Source organism: Ixodes scapularis, unplaced genomic scaffold, assembly GCF_016920785.2.
Source record: "Ixodes scapularis isolate PalLabHiFi unplaced genomic scaffold, ASM1692078v2 PGA_scaffold6__148_contigs__length_123643588, whole genome shotgun sequence".
NCBI lineage: Eukaryota > Metazoa > Arthropoda > Arachnida > Ixodida > Ixodidae > Ixodes > Ixodes scapularis.
In genome coordinates, this window is record NW_024609881.1 from 23,004,273 (window position 1) to 23,009,790 (window position 5,518).

Below are 5,518 nucleotides of genomic sequence, written 5' to 3' on the forward strand. Positions count from 1 at the left end.
TATTTTGATCCTGGTGGCTGTATTTTTCGTTATAAACGGCCCACTCTGGCAAGCGCTCGGAGAAGGCCCAGTTTAGAGCACGTGACATCCAACGCAATCGTGACGTAGGTCGTCTCAAGACGAGCAAAGCTACGGCGAGGCTGACGTAGAGAGGTTGGCCTAGTCGTTCCAGCCACCGAAGCGGCTGCTTTTGTACGAATTTTGAGTAGCGGGTTAATCTTCTATAATCTTCTAGGGGGACAATAGCGACTTCTGCGACACACAAAAGGGATTCTCGGGAAGAGGGGAGTTACTCCTTCCCCCCTTCTCTCGTCGTGGCCGAAGACGAGACAACCTCCGTCACTAGCTGTCAAGGTTCCGAGACGGGCATTACAAACGAGGCGTTAGCGACATCCACCAGGTGCTCTTTGCTAATCGTTTAATTCGTTTTAAAATTCCTTTTTGAGACTTTTTTAACAAGATATTGGTATGTTCCATGTGATACTGCTCTTTTGAACACATATAGACCAAAAAAATGAGCACCGAAATTTCGTTGTAGTATCCCTTTAAGGGATCGGGTAAAAAAACCAACATGAACCCCCCCCCCCCCCCACCTCATTCCTTCGTTGAGGGAGTTGCCGATTTTCTGTAGGTGTCGCTCCAACACCAAACCAACTGGAGTAGAAAGTTGAGACTTTGGGCCACAGTCACAAGAAAGGGAGTCCCAATTTTTCTCCTATCCCCCAGCTGTGCTAATTAGTTCTTAAATCAGTTTTCTCAAGATAATTTTCACCAGCACTGACCTATCTATTGCATCTGCTCTACTGTAATTCAAACTGCCATCCTCTCCAGCGAAACTCAGGGCCCCCGGTACATCTGTCACGCTTGGGAAGGGCAGCACTAGTCCTTACATGTTATAAATCACATGTTCCAATTGTTTCCCTCCTCATTACACATAGTGCACATGTTATCTATATCTTCAAATTTAGCCCTGCATGTGTTTATTCTTAAGACTTCATCCTGTCCTGATCTGAGCTAGTTAAGTGCTCCCTCTGAAATTATCACCTTAGCAAGGTGTGCCCACAGTTACCGGACTGATTTTCTTCCAAAACGTGACTGCCTGTAAATGTGCATAGACGAGACCCGACAAGCTAGAAAAGCGGCCATAGATTACAAACCTGAAGGACATCATAACGCAAGGAGAGAAGGAAAGGATCCACATTTGGCTGGAAAGCCCCGACAAATTGAACCATTGTTTGATGTCAAAGTTTTATGCCCTTCAAAGGAAGCACAACCTACAGCAGACAGTTGTGAAAACTTCCGTGAACATTGTAACCCGAGGTCTTAAGTAAGCTCTTTCTTGTTGTTTATTAGTGGTCCCTCTTGTGTCTGTAATAATGAGACAAACCTGGATGTATTTATTTAGTTGCCAAAACTAGCTGTCCATAGTCTGAACGTCAGGTTTTAATATTCACAAGGCAGTTTTATAGGGAAGGTTTGGTCCCCTAAAATTGTGTCTATAGCGAGACGTCTATATTAACGAGACAAGACTGCATCACATGTTGAAGTTCTTTTACTAATAACTTCAAGGAAGACCTTTTGATCTGACCTGCATAATCAGTCATGGCCAATTAAAAACGTCATATCTAACAGTCTCCAGAAATATTGCTTTTGTTCCACTCTGAATAATGAAGTATCCAGCCCCCAAAAGTATTCACATCCAGATTCTAAATCCAGAGGTACTGCACCACAAACATTTTCTTGTCACAAAAAGTTCATTTTTAGAAAACAGAAAAACTTTCCGAATGTGAGAAGATATGTAAAGTGTAATTTAGAAATTGAGATAAAATGTATTACTTTTTTCTAGGATTTCCACTGTTCAAAATTAGGAAATGGTGCCAGTTGCATATGACTGCTTGCGTGAATTAAATTTCAAAGTGCAGCAAAATATTGAACTGCACAGCTGTGGCAAAACTGCATTAATGACTACTCTTTCCCAAACTAAGTTGCTATCTTGGTTGGGCTTTCTTTGTGTGTCAATACATATGGTCTTTTCTTCCAGGGGATAGTGCAACGTTGTTGGGGGAGTCAAGCTACAGATTGAGTCACTGAGGACATCTGGTTCAGATGCTGTTCCTGCACCTATGTCACCAGAGATCAGCATGGAATTGTGAGCCACTTGGCTGCCCATGGTGAACAATCCAAGTGCCAGCATCCTTCCAGGTGTGGCTCTAAGACCCGTGTGCTTGGCAACACTCAAAAGCACAACAGTGAAAAGCCATTTAAGTGCAAGCTTTGCCCTCAAGAGTTTGCTCATAATTCTATTCTGACCTGTCACAGTCGAACACACACTGGTGTCAAGCCATTTAAGTGCAAGCAGTGTCCTAAAGCCTTTGCTCGAAATTCTCAACTACAACGCCATTCTAATGCACACTGGTGAAAAGCCATTTAAGCGCAAGCAGTATCCCCAAGCCTTTGCTCAAAATTCCCATCTGCAAAGCCATAATAGAATGCACACTGGTGAAAAGCCGTTCAAGTGTGAGCAGTGCCCCAAAACCTTTGCTCGAAATTCCCATCTTAAACGCCATACTCTAATGCACACAGGTGAAAAGCCATTTAAATGCAAGCAGTGCCCCCAAGCCTTTGCTCAAAATTCCCATCTTCAAAGCCATAATCGAACGCACACTGGTGAAAAGCCTTTTAAGTGCAAGCAGTGCCCCTGAGCCTTTTCTCAAGATACTGCTCTAAGAAATCATAATCGAACACACACTGGTGAAAAGCGATTTCAGTGCAATCAATGCCCCCAAGCCTTTGCTCAAAATTCTCATCTACAACGCCATACTCTAGTGCACACTGGTGAAAAGCCATTTAAGTGCAAGCAGTGTTCCCAAGCCTTTGCTCAAAATTCCCATCTAGAAAGCCATAATCGAATGCACACTGGTGAAAAGCCATTTAAGTGCAACACTGTTCCAAAGCCTTTGCTCGAAATTCATATCTGAGAAGTCCTAATCAAACACACACTGGTGAAAAGCCATTTAAATGCAAGCAGTGCCCCAAAGCCTTTGCTAGGAATTACCAACTGCAACTCCATACTCTAACCCACATAGGTGAAAAGCCATTTAAGTGCAAGCAGTGCCCTAAAACCTTTGCTCAAAATTCCCAGCTGCAACACCATACTCTCCTGCACACTGGCAAAAAGCCATCTAAGTGCAAGCAGTGCCCCTAAGCCTTTGCTCGAAATTCCCACCTGCAAAGCTATAATCAAACACACTGGTGAAAAGCCATTTAGGTGCAAGCAGTGCCCCAAAGCCTTTTCTCATAGTATCAATCTGATTAATCATTGTCAAACACATTGTGTTTAAAAACCATACAAGTTGAAACTGTGCCCCCAAAACTTTGCTCAGAATATGAGTTTATCTGCCAGAACCAGATGCACATTTGCAGAGTGCCTTTCAGTTGACCTTTAAGTTGAGCTTGCTCCACACTATTGTGCACCACAACATTTCTTGCTACCATTTGGGACACTGCTAGTTGAATGCCCTTCACACTGCCCAGCAGGTTTTTCGAATGTATTGGCACTGTTCCCATTTTGAATACAGTGTAATGCCCCTTCGGTACTGCACTGACGAAACCTGTGGATAGTTTGGAACTGGACTAACATGCTCTTACTCAAAGTGTTTTCACATTCGCATCTCAGTCAGGTATTTAAATGACACCTGTTTTTAGATATCACTTTGTCTTGTGTTTTATAGCTTCCAGTATTGTCTTGTTCATGTTCCTGGCATTTGTTTCTGTATTGCCTGGCTGTCCGCATCAGAATTTTCTGACCGTAGGTGTCATTGTTTGCTGGAAAATTCCTTTTGCTTTTTGTTTTGTGTAACGCAGGAGAGTAGTTTCTTTAATGGCTTACATTCTTATATTTTTAATAGAATGAGGGGGATCAGTGAAGCAAAGTCTCAAAGAATACTAACTCAGCTGTGGATTGGCTTTGGTTACAGGATCTTTTGAATCGTTGTTCAATGTATGTTTTTTTTGTATTGTGTAGGGAATTTAGAAGGAAATCTTTATTGCATCTATTTTTTTGTTTTTATGTTTGTTTATTTTGAATGAAATCTGCAGATGATAAATATGTAACCAGACTTCTCTTTTACTGTTCCTGATATAAAGGTTGACAGTGTTAGCTTTTTTTTCTTCCATTGCGTATCTTAGCTGAAGCAAATCTGCTACGGGCAGAGTAGCTCTTTAGAAAGTTCCCATTTCGCCATCCTGCTTGAAGGTGGGGTCTCACTGTAGCAGTTAAAAGAGTGGTGGCTTCTGGTGTTGGTTCTGACAGTATCCCAGTTCCTGCCCTCTAGCAGGTTTATACATCATGTTTTGAGTGTGGATGTTTGATGCATGTGAAGGCCTTGCACTGCACTCCCAAATCGTGTGAGAAAGAGACTTGGGACTGTAGGAGAACTTTGGACCGATTTTATTGGGCTGATACTCCTCAGCACAGGCACCTTCCTAATTGCGTATTGTTAACCGACAGTTGCTTCTTTTCAACCGTCACTACCTAGCACTTGCGTGACTGCAATATTTTGTGGCACCAGGCACTCGTTCCTGGGGCCAGTAGTTGTCTCGCTTTGCCGGGATTTATAAATTGGATGTCGTCGTACAAGTTGCAGTGCTTCTTGCTCATTTTCCTATAGCTCTAGAAACACTACAGCTAATATATGGTTTGGAGCATGTGGAAAATGACAACAGATGCATGTACAAATTCTAATAACAGTCTCGTTCGTTTGCAATTTGTGCCGAGTTGAGAGGTGTTTGGCCATCCGTGGATTTGCTGAAAGCGAGAAAGACATGTAGGATCACTGGAAAAGTGAGAAAGTCAGTGCGTTTCTTTTCAATGTCCAGCCTCCAGCACGTGCTTTATGTCTTCCGGCGTACTTCAACAATGTGTGCGCGTTCAGGAAAGACAGCAGTTGATGTTGCTCCATTTATCTTATGCTCACTAGACAAAATCAATTCAGACACTTCCTGCTCTTTAATTTTAGTTGAGAATTCAGAAGTTAAGAAAACCTCACTTTCATTCATTTAGGCTGTACAAAAAAAGATGTAAACACCAGAAAAAAAAAAGATAGGCGTTTAAAGGTCTTGAAAACGTACAGCTGTCGGAAAAATTATAAAGAGCTTTGACACTAAAGTGGAGAGGAAAGCATCATATATTTTACATCTTACTCAAACTCGGCGTTCTTAATGCTCGTGTGTAAGGCACCAAAGCAAAAACCATAACACCAAAACAAACAAAAAATTAAAGAAGCTAGACTTTTTCACGAGTGTGAGATAGGATGAAACTTATTCTTTTCCACAAACCAAGCATGCAAAGCGAATGAGGAATAATAATTTTCACGCTGAATAAAGCATATCTGCTGCGAGCGCCAGGCCTCGGCCAGCCGTCGGATGGCTGTGATCCGGCCCACAGTTCCCTCACCCAACCCCCAGAACCTTCCTATACCTACCATTATACTTCAGCCTCTGTCGCACTTACTATCAA

The 5,518-nt window shown here is 42.4% G+C and overlaps 1 pseudogene; it reads left to right on the forward strand.

Moving 5' to 3' along the window:
- Positions 1–1,871: 1,871 nt before the first annotated feature.
- On the forward strand, positions 1,872–2,978 carry LOC121838447 (annotated as a pseudogene).
- Positions 2,979–5,518: the final 2,540 nt, after the last annotated feature.